This window comes from Phyllobates terribilis, unplaced genomic scaffold, assembly GCF_046119375.1.
Source record: "Phyllobates terribilis strain yellow unplaced genomic scaffold, ASM4611937v1 Scaffold_2__4_contigs__length_985480577, whole genome shotgun sequence".
Classification (NCBI taxonomy): Eukaryota; Metazoa; Chordata; class Amphibia; order Anura; family Dendrobatidae; genus Phyllobates; species Phyllobates terribilis.
This window is the reverse complement of record NW_027362762.1, coordinates 580,529,983-580,546,271: the sequence shown is the minus strand read 5'-3', so window position 1 is coordinate 580,546,271 and position 16,289 is coordinate 580,529,983. Positions and strand designations below refer to the sequence as shown.

Sequence of the window (16,289 nt, the reverse complement as noted above, 5' to 3'; positions counted from 1 at the left end):
AAAAAATCCTATCCAAATTAGTATCCTTCGTCCTGTCAGCTGGCAAACGTCTTATTTCGCCCCTTTGGCGCACAATAGGCCTACCAAGCAAGAAGCAACTGCTTTTAAAAATCGACCAACTATACCATACCGAAGAACTGGTGGCTCTATCAATACACAATCTTATCTCTTTCCAACGTCTCTGGACACCTTATCAACACTACAGAAACTCTGCTAACTTCCTATCTTCTGTCGCATAGGCTCTTATTATATCTCCAAAATTAACTAGAACAACAGCTGGACCAACCCCCCCCCCCTTCTTTGTTTCCCTATCTTTTTCGCCCTCTACCTCTATAACTCTCTGCCGGCCCTGAGCGTCAGTGTATTGTCGGCTGCTAAATAGAGCGGTCACATTTTACAATGTCGACATTCTATTCATGGGATTGTTGTGGGACCCTCGATATTTGGACTGTGGTGGACAGGTGAGGATGAGGTTGGTTTATTATTTTATCTTTATTACCGGTGATCATAGGCTTCGGGGACTAGGTGTAAGGTGAGTATATGGTGTTTTTTTATTTTTCGCAGGGGCGGAAAACATCGGGGACAACGTGTAGGTGAGTATAATGTGTTTTTTTATTTGAATATTTTTAAATTAATTTTACCATTGTTTTTTACTTTCAGCACAGGCACCGCTGGTGAGAGACTACTGCTCCCATCCAGCGGCACCTGTGCTCGTTATTTCCTATGGCAGGCAGAAGGTGCCGGCTGATGGTGGTAGTAGTACCATCAGCCGGTGCCTACGATAAGCTTTTTACCACAGGTCACTGTCACAGCTGTGGGATCATGCTGACACCTGTCAGCATGATGCCACAGCGCTCTGACCGCGGTAATGCTATTACCGCCGATGAGAGCCTGTGTTTCCTGCGCTGACAGAGTGTGAAACATCCGAACCAGAACAGTAACATGGACTTCCTGAGAAAGTCCGTGATCGGTGTCCGTGCACAGTAGGTGTTCAGTACGGACACCAAACTTTAGTGTTCAGGTTCGCCCATCACTACCAGGTACTGCAAATTGTCAAGTACAAAGAGAGGAAATATTGCTTTGTTAAATGTTATAAATGTGGTCACTTTGGAAATATTGCTAGAAATTTTATTGTGAGGAGTCCAGCAGTATTGTGATAGACAACAGGCATTTACCCAGGCAGAATAGTATTTTGTCTCTGTCTCATGAGCCCCACCATGTGCAAAAGGGTCAAAATAGAAATTACAACCAGGGAGGACAGGGCAAGTTTGCACCATAGTAAGGCCTTAATTTACAATCAATACATCCAGATGCAGCAGAGTTTCTAACAGGCCAGTACTGTTTCTTTATGTATAGGATTGTTTTGTCTTATTTGTTTATTTTACTTTTCTTTTGTTTACTAGGCTTATTCTTTTGCAATTTAATTATATTTAGACCTGAGGCTCAGACAGCTGTCAGAAAAGTTTTATCTGAGGTTCAATGTGAATGCAATTTATAAGAGGATTTGTTAGTATGCTGATTGTTTTCCGTGTTTTCTATCAGACTCACGGTAAAGTGAACAAGGTTTTACTTTTATTTTTAGTTCCAGCTTTTCAATAGGGTTCATAAGGATAGGAGTAGCACAGATCGCGGGGATAATAGAGCCACCTCCATGGATGCGCTAGTTTTGTTGCATGGACTAAGATAGGTAGAGAGGTGTGGATAGGTATATATTGTGCACCTAGGCCTTGAAGTTCAAGCGGGTTATGTTTGCCTACACATCTTATTCAGAGGTATGTGACAATGGGGAGAACGGAACCCTGGAATTGGCAGTTTCATTATGAGGAGGAGTGCTTTTCCGTACTCAAGAGACTGGCAATGGGCCACTGGGAGGCTACTGCAGCACAAGGACATTATTTTTAAACACATTCAATTGTGGAAATTATTATTATTCCAAGATCTATTGATTAAAATATACTTTTGTTCGTGTGAAAACCCCTTTAAGTCTTATGAGCAACAGGCTCCAGTGACAAACAGTACAGTTTCCTTAGCAGCACAGCAGTTCGCAGTCTTCCAGGTAGTACAAGACAGCACAGTTCTAATGCAAAGGCACATTAATCAACACAGCAGTCTTTACAGCACAGTGAGATGGAGGGGGGGGGGTTTGATGAGGGAGATGATCCCTGTGACACCATTTCTTCCAGTTCTTATCTTTCTGCCTGACAATATTCTGCACTGCTAGTTATGGAACTCTACTTGACCTGTGCTTAGCTTCACTCCTGACGTGAATCATTTTCACTTGCAGGGGCGCTTCTGTGAGATACAGAACACACACACCACCTTTATCTTCGGCTCCAGCCAGACAGTAAACAACTTCCCCACAATCCCCCTGGGGCTCTGCTAAAAAACATCCCCTTCTCCTGTGACTGTGTTAACCCCTCTTGTTGCTGGATGCTTCTGGAGCACAATACTTCCTGTCTCATGTGCTTGTATTACTTCTAATAGTTGCTGAATGTTTTTAAAGCAACAGCACTACTTTTGCATGTCACACTCTGCAACAGCACTACTTCTGCATGTCACACTATGCAATATCAATTTACTGGACACCTCAGGAAAGGTAAAGAGGGCTAGGTGACCCTGAAGATCATAAAGAATGAGTGAGTTTTGTGGGACAGGGAAGCATAAAATAAGGGAGGATATCCAGTGCCAGGATAGTAAGGACTTGGTACTCATCAGTGTTAGATTACCAAGGGGCCTATGAGTCAACCCAATGTTTGTATAAAACCTAGTATTTTGATTACGCTCCTGGGAGTTTTTTTGGTGCAGTTATTGTTCTCTTAATTAGAGTTGAGCCACCCCCGTAGTGTTCGAGTTCGGTTCGGTTCGGTTCGGTTCGGTTCGTCGAACACCCGTATGTTCGTCGAACTGTTCGTCGAACACCTTCGAACACCGTTAAAACCAATGGCAGGCAAACAAAAACACATAGAAAAACATAGAAAACACCTTCAAAGGTGTCCAAAACCTGACAAACTGCTCAGAAGACACAACTAACACATGGAAAAGTGACAAGTACATATAGTCATGCGAAAAGAAAAGAGGTGGAGGAGTAAAAGGAGGGGGAGACATAGATATAGGCATGTCATGCCCTTCTAAAACCAAAAAAGTGCGAAACTGACACGGCCAGTCCGTTCCTGCCCGTGCGACCTCCGTGTCGCCGGGTTTATGCCAGAGCTGCGGTGGACCCTGACGGCCAGCCCCCCTCTCCCAATACTGGTGCCAGTCCGATGGTGGGTCGAGCGAGCCCCCCTGCGGTGGAGGCAGGTCTAAGCTTTTTAATTTAAATTGTCTCCGTAATTTGAATGAGTACACTTTAAATCCTTTTACAAGGATCTATTGGAGGGCAAGTCTGATGCCAGCAGCCACGGGAATTCCAGCTCCAGTAGCGTCCACTAAAGCTGCTGCAGTTATAAAGCTTTTATAAGGATCGAGCTTGGCGGTCCACCGCAAGGCATCCTACCGCCAGTCCCAGCCCCTGTGCCTTGGGGTGCCTCCCCGATGCTCTTCACTGAGTGTCCCGGGGGCCCGAAGCATTTCCTTTGAAAAAATTAAGTGTCCAAACTACAGGTGGTGTAGCTTGCTTAACAGGTGGGATAATTCGCTGACTAGCAGACACTGCTACTAGGTCCAAAGTATTTGCTGGGCTAGATGCAGTTAAAAATTTGTAATTAGATACTCTCGTTGGATGCTGAGACAGCATTCCATAGAGTCTCCTGGCACGCCATATATTATTCTCTTAAAAAGCTTGGGGTAAGGTTCTAGGGGACCATTTTATAGCCAAAATCATGGCCCTGTATCGCAATCCGGTAGCTGGGCTGAAGATAAATGGAACATTTTCATCACCTTTCATAATCACCAATGGGACAAGGCAGGGATGTCCTCTGTCCCCTCTCTTATACATCCTAGTGATGGAGCACCTGCTCTCATCAATTCGCCATAACCCCAATATTAGGTGGATTGAGGTGGGAGGCACCGAGTACAAGTGCTCTGCATTTGTTGATGGTGTCCTAGTATATATCACTCAATCACATATATCCATCCCTGCTGTTATGGCTGAAATAGATCACTGTGTTACATGGTCAAAATTTAAAATCAATGCAGCGAAGTCTGAGGCCCTCGATGTCTCCCTCCCCAAATCCATACAGGATTCCATCCAGTCCAACTTTCCCTTTGCCTGGCCCTCACAGGGTATAAAATACTTAGGAATTCGTATTCATAGAAACCTCTCCCATCTATTTTATCTTAATTTTGGGCCCTTTATTGAACAACTCCATAAAGATCTTACTTCTTGGACGGTGAAGGATTTTTCCTGGTTCGGCAGAATAAGTATACTAAAAATGAATGTCCTACCTAAACTCTTATACCTCTTCCAAACCATTCCCGTGGTAATTCCCTCAAATTTTTGGAAAAGACTACGCAGTAGCTTTGAGTCTCCCCAGGATGACACAGGTGGGGCAGATGGTGGTTGTCCCGGCCCGCTAGGCCGCATTGTAGCACAGTGAGCTTCGCACTGCAACTTATGCTTCATATCCATGTGACAGTTCATGCATCAAGTGCTCAAACTATGGATTTTTTGGCCTCTACTTAGCTTTTGGTGACAAATGTTACAGATAACACGAGTTGGGTCATCCTTAGCGATCTGAAAAAATGCACAGGCTATGCAAGGTTTAGAGCCCATGCGACTCTGCTACTAGCAATACTATCAAATGATTGGCTGGGTTAGATGCAGAGCGTCTGGGTTTGGTTGGGGGTCCCCACAGTCTGCCTAGGCTAGATGCAGTTAAATATTCTCATTAGATACACAGGCGGTGCAGCTTGCTTCACAGCTGGGATAATACGCCCAAAGTATTGGTAGACTCTATACTAAATAAGGAAGGATTCACTGACTGTGGTGGCCCCTCCGTGGGCCGTGGCGATTGGTGGAGATTTGGTGGATGATTATAGGAGAAAGCTCCTTAATAGAGAAAGTTGGTGGATTTATACTTTAAATACACGTGTACCAGCGGGTTTAAACATCAGACATGATTTGATGTATCATTATGAGTGATCATTTATAGATTATTATTATATATATGTTCATTTTTTCTTCTTTTCTTTTTGATTATTTACATTTATATGCATTGTTTCTATGCTATACGATTTTAACATGGTATGTGTGTTTAAATTTCTGATTAACTCAGCCTTGAACAGGTGCATAGCAGGACATGACATATAAATACCACTTCCTTGCTGTTTTTTTGCTATGCAATGATTAAAAGCTCGTATATATATTGTGCAGAAAGAAGGATGAAAGTCCGCCCAGGCGGGAGGAAATTGGAATTTCGTAACACATATTTGAACTGGAGAGGTATTAGAGGCCTGCAATGGCCACAGCTACTAATGGAGGTAATCAAGGTAGGGAGAGAGGCAAGAGGTCCGGTCATCTTAGTTATACAGGCCGGAGGAAACGACATAGCTTATCACAAGAGCGCATAACTAATGGCAATAATGAAACTAGACACTGAGCGCTTCAGAGAATTTTTCACAAAACTAGCTATAGTATGGTCAGAGATTGTGCTGAGAACGGTATGGCAAGGTGCGTGAGACATCACGGCGATCGAACGGACAAGGCAGGTAATAAATATTCGGATGGCAAAATTTATAAGAGACAGAGGCTGTGTAGTGATACGACACCAACAACTGGAAGGAGATAAAGCAGGCCTCATAAGGCCCGACGGTGTTCACTTAATGGATATTGGACTGGACATATTCCTGTCAGGACTCCAGGACGGAGTGGAACAAGCGTTAAGAGTGATGGATGGGGGTCGGGGTCCTGCATACGAGTAAGCAGGATCCTCCGTGGCCGGGAAATAGAAAGGACATGTTGGAGAGTTACACTTGTTGGCCACCTTGCCCTTGTGGAGACTGGAGACACAGGGCATGCTGCAACAAGCTGAATTATTTTAGAAATAAAATGCATTTCAAATGGAATGAGTATAAACAGTTAATAAAGCTGTGACTGATCCTCACCCATCCAGTTGTAAGAGTTACATGATTGTATTGTCAATGAAAGGGGGGCATTAGGGGGCTGAGCGTCTGGGTTTGGTTAGGGGTCCCCACAGTCTGCCTAGGCTAGATGCATTTAAAAATCATTATTAGATACACAGGCGGTGCAGCTTGCTTCGCAGCTGGGTTACTACGCTGACTAGCAGACACTGAAGCTTTGGAGCAGACCTCTGAGTAAACAGCTCTTCAGACTTAAAAATCTGTGTTACCCCAAGCCATAGTGTATGTATTTTCTTACGGTTAAAAGGGGGGGGAGGGAAGACCCAACCCACCTCTAATTTACGATGGCAAAGTCACGTAAAACAAAGCAATGGGACTCCAAAAAGAGTCTCCATTTTTTCCAAAAATTTGTGGCACAGACACCACTTAAGTGGCATCAATTGCCCCAGAGTTGCTTAAAATGGTTGGTTAGAATGAGTACCACACACTGCTACTATGCCCAAAATTATTTTCCAGACAAGATGCAGCTAAAAATTATTAGTAATTTGCAAGCTGGTGGAGCTTAGTATAGGTGGCATAATAGAATGAGTACCGCACACTGCTACAGGCCCAAAATTATTTTCCAGACAAGATGCAGCTAAAAATTATTAGTAATTTGCAAGCTGGTGGAGCTTAGTGTAGATGGCATAATAGAATGAGTACCGCACACTGCTACAGGCCCAAAATTATCTTCCAGACAAGATGCAGCTAAAAATTATTAGTAATTTGAAAGCTTAAAACGGTTGGTGAGGTGATTTTACGAAATCCTCAAGCTTTTACTCTGCCCAGGATGACACAGGGGTAGAAAAGTCCTTGCGGATCCATGATTTGTTCATCTTTATGAACGTGAGTCTGTCTACGTTCTCAGTGGACAGCCGCGTGCACTTATCTGTCAGCACACCACCAGCAGCGCTGAACGCACATTCAAAGGTAAAGCTGGCTGCGGGGCATGACAAGATCTCCAAGGCGTAAGTGGCGAGCTCCGGCCATTTATCCAGATTGGAAGCCCAAAAAGAGCAAGGGTCCAGTGACACAGTCATGGCTTCGATGTTTACTTGGAGATACTCCTGTACCATCGTCTCTAGGAGTTGACTATGTGTCAGACTTCGTGTCTCCTGTGGCCTTGCAAAGGATGGGCTAAAAAAGCTGTGAAATGATTCCGCAAAATTGCTGTTACCAGCAGATACTGTGTTTCTGTTACGGTTTGAGTACTGAACACTCGACAGTCCCACGGTTGGCAAGTTAGAACTGTAAGATTCACTACATGCACCACTGGTGTTTTGTGGAAAAGCACGTGTAAGATTCTGCAACAGTCTCTGCTGATACTCCTGCATGCGTGAATCCCTTCCTATGGCAGGAATTATTTTGGCAAATTTACTTTTGTACCGGGGATCTAACAGTGTGGCAACCCAGTAGTCAGGATTATTTCGAATTCTGACAATTCGAGGGTCATGTTGCAGGTAGTGCAGCAAGAAGGCACTCATGTGTCTTGCGCATCCAGGAGCACCAAGTCCCTGTTGTGTTGGTGTCGAGGTAACAATCATGCTTCCTTCCTCTGCCCTCTCCCCCAAACCTCGCACAACAGAAATGTGATCAAGGTCTCCTTCATCTGATGAGTCTTCCATCAGTTCGTCCTCCACTTCTTCCTGGGCTCCTGCACCTTCCTCACTAGTTTGGCTGCTACCATGCGCCCTGGTAAATCCATCTCCCCCACCTTCACATGCCTGCCGCCTTGGTGCTGCCGACCGTCTGGACCTTGCAGATGTTAGCCCTTCCGCATACAACTCCTCCTCTACTTCCTCCACCTCCTCTTGTCGCACCACCTGACTCCGAATTCTGTTTAACATGTGCTCCAGCATGTAAATCACCGCAATAGTCATGCTGATAATGGCATCGTCAGCACTAAACATCTTCGTCGCCATTTCAAAACTGTGCAGAAGGGTGCATAGGTCCCTGATCTGAGAATACTCCTCCAGCGTGATTTGCCCCACCTCTGGATCTCGTTGGCCCAGGCTATACGTCAGAACGTATTGCACCAGGGCTTGTCGGTGCTGCCACAGTCGCTGCAATATGTGCAGAGTTGAATTCCACTGGGTAGGCACATCACATTTTAGCCGGTGAAGTGGCAGGCCCAACGACTTCTGTAGAGATGTAAGTCGCTGAGCTGCGGGATGCGAACGGCGGAAGTGAGCACACAGCGACTGTGCCCTCTGCAGAAGGCCATCTAGTCCGGGATAGTGGGCTAAAAATTGCTGGACAACCAGGTTCAACACGTGAGCCATACAAGGCACGTGTGTGACATTGCCCCGGCGAAGGGCCGCACCCAGGTTTGCAGCATTGTCGCACACGGCCTTCCCTGGTTTCAGGTCCAGTGGAGTCAACCATTCATGAAACTAGTTCTCCAGAGCTGACCACAACTCCTCAGCTGTGTGATTCACATTTCCCAGACATTTCAAAGTTAAAACCGCCTGATGACATTGAGCCCTACTGCCAGCATAGTAAGGAGGTGTGCAGGATCCCTTCTGCGCAGTTAGAAAGCTTGTGGCATGACCAGACAGGCTTTGGGTGCAGGTGGAGGACCGAGAGGAGGCTGAGGAGGCAGAAGCAGTGGAGGAACTTCGAGATAAAGAGAATTGACGCAAGATTTGGACAGCAGCCCCTTGTCCTGCTGTCACCATAGTTACCCAGTGCTCAGTCAGCGACATGTAACACACCTGTACATGCCTACTCGTCCAAGTGTCTGTGGTGAAATGCACCCTGTCACACACAGAGTTTCTCAAAGAAGCCGACTGGGCATATGGTACTGGGGCACTGCGACGGACATAAGGTCTCGAAAATCCTCTGTGTCCACCAGGTGGAAAGGCAGCATTTCTGTAGCCAAGAGCTTGCAGATGGTGAAATTCAACCTCTTAGCTTTCTCATGGCTAGGAGGAAATGGTCTTTTACTTGTCCACATCTGAGGGACCGAGGGCTGGCTGTTGTGCTTAGACGGGGTTGAGAAGGGTGTCTCCGGCAAACTGCCGGTCTGTGAGGAAGATGCAGGTGGACATGTTAGGTTGCCTTGATCCAAAGGTGGTGCTCTCGATGTCGGAGAGCGCTCAACACCAGCTGTTGTTTCCACCTCCAAAGAAAATGATGACCTGCCAATCATGCTGGCTGTTGCGGGTAAAGAGGTGGCAGGTCTGCGTCCTAAAACAGGTGTGACTGCTGTCCCCCCAGTCACAGAGGATGAAGAGGCCGCGGATGCACAAGATGGGGCATACGGTGGTTGGCCCGGCCCACTAGGCCGCATTGTAGCACAGTAAGCTTCCCACTGCAACTTATTCTTCATATCCTTGTGACGGTTCATGCATGAAGTACTCAAACTATGGATTTTTTGGCCTCTACTTAGCTTTTGGTGACAAATGTTACAGATAACACGAGTTGGGTCATCCTTATCATTCTGAAAAAATGCCCAGGCTATGCAAGGCTTAGCACCCATGCGACCTGAAGAGCCACCACGACTTGTGGTCAGAGACAGAGTTGTGTTTGAGGATGCAGTTGTTGACGTGCTTCCAGTACTACGTCTCTGTCCAGGAAGGCGCAACCTGACCTCGTCATCACTAGCATCCTCCTCCACCCCCTCTGCTGACCTCATCGACTGGCTGACTGTGGGTTGACAGTAAGTGGGATCTGCAACCTCGTCATCATCACCCTGTGTGTTCTCACACCCGTCGTCCTCAGAGCCAACCTCTTCCTGCCCTGCCAAAAAACTCAAGCTGTCACTCCAATCAGCTATTTGAGTCTCATCATCGCCTTCCTCATTGTCTCCACCAACAGGAGTTACAGTTTGGGAACGAGGGTCTACATTATGGTCAGAACCTTCTGCGTCTGGTCCTGGATCCGACTCATAAAGATTCTGGGCATCAGTGCAGATCATTTCCTCGTCTGGATTCACAGAAGCGCTGGAGCCGACCTCTGATTCCCAGGCTATGGTATGAGTAAACAGCTCTGCAGACTCAACCATCTGTTCTACCCCATACTCAGACGGGCAGCTGGAGACTTGGGAGCTGTGAGGAAGCAAGTGCGATTGGGGTGACACCTCTAAGGACTGGAGTATTTGTGATGTTGAAGTTGAGGTGGAGGAGAGCCCACTTAAAGGAGCACTTGATATCCGTTGAAGCACCTGCTGTTTTTGTGCCTCATCTGGAATTTGTAGCGATTGGCGTGGCCGTAAGAAAGGGATCGTATCACATTGTCCGCTAAAAGAAGTAGACATCTTAGTTTGGCTGGAAGATGGTCTTTCTTCTGCAGATGTTACTGTTGCTTTAACACCTACCCCACGGACACAACCTTTTTTTCCCTTCCCAACACGCCTATTCCCCTTTCCACCAGCAGCAGGCCTTTTTCCACTCATTTTGGTGGTTAATTAATTGACAACTCCGGAGTTGTTTGCACAAAAATCAATGGATGGGAACCGTGCAGAGCTGAGTGGCCAAACTGTGGTATTAGCCCAAAAGGATTGGCTGGGTTAGATGCAGTAAAACAATTTTATTACATACACAGGTGGTGGAGTTTAGTAATGATGGACTAATAGAATGAGTCCCACACACTGCTACAAGCCTAAAATTATTTTCCGAGCTAGATGCAGCTAAAAATTATTTGTAATTTGCAAGCTGGTGGAGCTTAGTATAGATGGACTAAGAATAAGTCCCACACACTGCTACAAGCCCAAAATTATTATCCGAGCTAGATGCAGCTAAAATTATTTGTAATTTGCAAGCTGGTGGAGCTTAGTATAGATGGACTAAGAATAAGTCCCACATACTGCTACAAGCCCAAAATTATTTTCCGAGCTAGATGCAGATAAAAATTATTTGTAATTTGCAAGCTGACGGAGCTTAGTATTGATGGACTAAGAATAAGTCCCACACACTGCTACAAGCCCAAAATTATTTTCCGAGCTAGATGCAGATAAAAATTATTTGTAATTTGCAAGCTGGAGGAGCTTAGTATAGATGGACTAAGAATAAGTCCCACACACTGCTACAAGCCCAAAATTATTTTCCGAGCTAGATGCAGATAAAAATTATTTGTAATTTGCAAGCTGGTGGAGCTTAGTATAGATGGACTAAGAATAAGTCCCACACACTGCTACAAGCCCAAAATTATTTTCCGAGCTAGATGCAGATAAAAATTATTTGTAATTTGCAAGCTGGTGGAGCTTAGTATAGATGTCATAATAGAATGATGCTATGCCCAAAAGGTTTTATTTGGCTAGGTGCAGTAAAAAAAATTGTATTCTATACACAGGTGGTGTAGCTTGCAACACAGATACGCTACTCCACTGACTAACACACACTGGAAGAGGCCAAAAAGGATTTGCTTAGCTAGATTTAGCCAAATGCTGTGAAAAACACTTGTACAGCACTGGCACAGACCTGTCTGGCAAAAAGTCCTAGGAAATGCTGTAAAATAGTCCTCAAAAGGACTGCAATTACAATTAGTCCCTACTCCCAACCTATCTATTTAAGAGCACAGACCTGCCTGCTAAAAGTCGTAGGAAATGCTGTAACCTAGTCCTCAAAAGGACTGCAATCACAACTATTCCCTACTCCCAAGCTATCTGTATATTTCAGAGAAAATTGGCTTGAAATTAACACTGAAAGTATAGCGCACACAGCAACAGCGGTGCCATCTAACACGCAACTGCAGCAGTGAGAAAATGGTGGCGACGGGGAAAATGGCTGGTTCTTATAGGGCAAGGACATGTGACATAAACAGCCAATGACACATGCCCTTGCTTGTGTGAAAAAAAGCAGTTCGCTCCATGTGTGCGCTACTGATAGGCTGACAGATTGCACCTACCCACTGTAAATGCGGGAAAGAGAAAAAAAATGGAGATCTTCATTATTTCTGCAGAGATCCATCCCCTGCCCCTCCCCCCGCCCCGTTGTACACTCAAACTGCGTATTTACATTGATTATCAGCATTACTGTGAAAAAATCCAGTTATGATTTTGGTGCACGAACAGTTATCGAACATAACCTCGAACAGCCGGATTTTTTTCAAATCGTTTGTGTTCACCGAACGGCTCGAACACCACTCAAAACAGCTCGAATTTGAGCTAGCGAACAGTTCGAGTCGAACACCGCTCATCTCTACTCTTAATCTCATTTTAGTTATCGATGTATCAGAGCAAAAAGGAAGAACACCTATCACTCCAGATAGAAGACTAGAAGACTTGACCTTCACTCAGATGCCCCTGGGAGACTTCACAAGATCCTTCTTTCATTTGGCACTGACCCTGCTCACTCATGTGGTTCCTCAGCAATCACAGGCCTAACACAGACTTCGCATGGCTCTTCTCGGCTTGACCGTCAGCGGTAGTCTCTTGAGCTTGGGGTGGACAGGACTAGGCCTTGGCTTTTGACAGTCGATGCCATGTCTCAGAGGTCCATCAGCACAGGGCGCGGATTCTGGCTCTTACCAGTGGAAGTGGAATTTGGAGTTCTCCTACGAAGAATCCAGACCCTTCCAGGCGGCCGGCACCTGGGTGACGAAGGCTTCTCGCTGAGGCCCTTCACACTGAATTCAGTGGGATCTCTGGAGCACTCATGCTCCACTCTCCTGCTTGGCACCAAATCTGCCTGTGCTTTGGCACGCAAGGCTTCTATATCCAGGAAGTTGTTCCTGGTAGTCACCTGATCAGGTCCAGCACCCGAAAGTACTCCCCCTGCAAATCTTCCAGTACAATTTGGTTCCGTTTGAATTCGCCTGGCCAAGAGATGGCAGTCTGTCCTCACTAATGGCACATCCTGCAAGAGTTCTTCTGCGATTTTACTGTGATTTACATTCCTTTCCCCTTTTTGCTCGCCAGTCCCTGAGAGAGCGGAATCCTTGCAGGTACAACATTTCTTCACAGGTAACCCAAGTTCAGCCAATAATTGAGTGCACTCCTTGGTTTTCTGCTGTATCTGGGACCAGACAAACTCATCCTGGGCATACCGATAAGGAGGAATTCCGGCATTGGCCCGCTCAGTCCTATGAGGCTCTTCTTGCAGAGGCACCACTGGAGTACCTGAAGATTCAAACACCGTGGATTGTAAATCGCCTTCCGGTTCATTTTCTGTCCCACTCGAGAGCGTCAGCGGCAGTTCCAGTAAACTCAATGGCACTGTAAGACATCCTTCCTCATCCTCTAAGGCCCCCATTTGTGGGACTCAAACCACTTTTGTTGGGGGCTCAGCTTCAGTAAGGTCATCGGCTTCGGGAGAGCAGGGCCGCAGTATGTTCGGGTGCAATACTCTGGGTGCTGCGGCATCATCTCCCTCAGGTCTAATCTCGTAGATCGGGTTATCTGGGTGGACCTTCCTCACTACTCAGTAGGGTGCCGCCTCCCAACGGTGATCCAGCTTTCTCCCAGGCCGATTGGCCCACACTACCGCACGGTCCCCTGGCTGAAGTGGTCCAAACAGCAGCATGTAGGGAGTGTAACCGGTAGTTACATGGACTCGATTGTTATTGACCAACTCGGACATAAATTCGGGCCACGTCATCTTCTTGTTCTATTCCAGGTTTCACAACATTTGTAACAGGGTTCAGTTAAAGTGCTCGCAGGCCCTGTTCCCCTGGGGATGATACAGTGTCTTTTGGAATTTATCGATTCTGTACATACGATACAGCTCGTCCATCACTTGTCCCTGGAAGCAGGTCCCCCCCTGGTCGGAGCGAATTCACTTCAGGCACCCATATATTCAGATGAAGTCCTGACAGATGGCCCTGGCTGCAGCTTTGGCTGTCTAGTCCCACAGCGATTGTACAAAGTCTGATCATCAGGACCTCCAAAGGCGCAGAAGTTCGGATAGTCTGAACAGGAATTCTCTTTTCCGGGGGTTTATTTAGCTCACACTGGCGACATTTTTGGCAAACTCCTTCAACCTCTTGCCACATTTGGGGCCAATATACCAGCCATTGCAACCACCAAAAGGTCTCCACACCAGAGTGGGCACCCCTCTCATGAGATTCTTTAACTAGTTGCACTACTAGCGCTTCTAGCAGCTGCAGCACTGCAGAACAACACCTCTTCACCACCAATGGGTGGGCCTCCATGCAGAACGTGTGTGCTGTCTTGCACTGCTTGGAAAATTCCCCAAAAAGGACCGAGCTAATGATGCCACCATCAGTGTTACTTTACCACTTATATGCCTGCTGGAAAAAACAATTCAGGCCAAGATGATTGAGGTGGTGGCACTGGAAGAAGAGGAGCCGGGCCAATTCACACCATTATCAGGCCAGGCATCCACACATGGCTCGGAGGATGGGTTACTGTCCCAATAGTGGCCAGGTACCCAACTGTACAGCGAGGGGACTGTTTGTGAGAATGATGATGATGAGGAAGAACAACCATGTTAAGAGCAGGGTGGCACTCAGATCAGCTCATGGGCATCAATGGAGCATTACTGGGGGATGCAGAGTACCCAGATTATACCGAGGATAGCTTGTCGTTGCCTCTGGGCAGCCTGGAACACATGAGACAATACATGCTGCAGTGCCTGTGTTGCGCCCCTGCGGGTTCGGTCGCCACAGAGGTACTGCATCTCACCCAGAGGTGTGGTATCCCACTCTCAGGTAAAGAGGGAGTACTGCCCAGGACCAACCCACCTGCATCCAACACTACACCATTCCAGACCAGCAGGCGGGGCAAAATGCACTGGCTTATGGTTGGAAGTGGGGGGAACCATGTAGTGGGTGTGGGTGGAGGAAGCAGCACTGGAGAGCACTTGAGTAGGAGTATAAAAGAGGGAATCATCTTGGAAGAGTTCAGTTCAGTCTGAGGAGAAGTAGTGGGAGCAGGAGGTCTGTAGGAGCTAGGAGCTCTGCTCAGAGGAGAGGAGAGAGGAGTGAGCCTAGATTGAGAGGCCCAAGAGGACAGGCAGGAAGAGGACGGGAGCAGAGGGAAGGCTCCAAGAGTGAGGAGATCCCAGGGGCACGGCGAGTGCGGAAGCCACCCATGCGCCCAAATCTACCAGAACGTGGAGGGATCAGGCCGCAAAGGGGACCGACCCCTAACTAGTGGAGAACTACAAGGCTCAGCTAGAAAACGGAGGCTACTGTACTTTCAGGGTGCAGCTGCTCACAACCGCAATTTAATCGCTAAAAAGGTAGCCGCGTAGGATTCAGGGGACTGCACTTTGCCCGCCAAAATCCGAGGTTACCGGCTTGGGACACTGATTGCGAGGTGCAGGGCAGGAGGGTGAGAGTTAGCGCAGGAAGATGACAGAGGAAGGCACACAGAATGGGGTCCCGTTATGTACTCCTGAACCACCTGGGAGATTGCTAAACCCCTGCCTTGGTAAACACAGGATGGCACGGGAGGTTATCCTGGTACTGGGAACCTGGAGTCTGACAATTGTGATTAAATTTGAAGACTGCACCCACTGTGTCCTAGAATTATTATCTGCGCCATCACCAGCCCTGCACCACACTGCACAGCAATATCTACCTCATTAAATCATCCATGCACTGCCCTGGAGCTTAGCTCTGCCTGTGGAGAGCTATACCAACTCTGCTGCATCACCAACAGCTCCAGAGGATCTGCACGGCAGCGGTGGCTCCATATAGCAACATACCACAGGTGGCGTCACGAACATTATATATAAAAACTTCATTCCCCTTTTACTTTTCCCCTTTTATTGACCGCCCTGGGTCACGGACCGGGTCACTGCTACCGTGACACCCCCAGCACCGACCTGCCCGGCTACCGAGTACCCCCACGGCCCAGGGGGCGCGTCACCTGCGCAATGACCACCAAGTTACCCATATTGTTACTAGTGCAGATTACTTGGTGGCCACCCTACTGTATCTCCTCTACAAGGACATTGTACCATCATTTCTTCCGTCACTGGTGTGGGAGTGACAAATGCGTGAATACAAGGAGACGCTAGTAGAAAAAGTATTGATGGCTTTCTCACCAGACAGCAGGGGCTCAGTGGAAGAAAAAGGCAGAGGCAGAGGTGGAAATTGTAAACACACCTGGGGTACCACCAGCTCCTTGTAAGGCAGAGTTAGCATGGCCAAAGTATGGCAAAACTTTATGAGCATGCCACAATATACAGCACCACCATATTTGCAGGAGCCCGAATTACAACAAAATGGTGGAAGAGTATGTGTTCACACGTCTCCATGTACCAATAGATGGGTCTGCCCCATTTAACTTCTGGGTCTCCAATTTGGACACATGGATTGAG

General features: G+C 47.0%; 1 protein-coding gene across 5 annotated transcripts in view; it reads right to left on the bottom strand.

Moving 5' to 3' along the window:
- The window catches only part of SCUBE3 (signal peptide, CUB domain and EGF like domain containing 3), a 1,075,473-nt gene that overhangs the window by 594,174 nt on the left and 465,010 nt on the right, over positions 1–16,289 (bottom strand). The gene's annotated exons all lie outside the window — the stretch shown is intronic.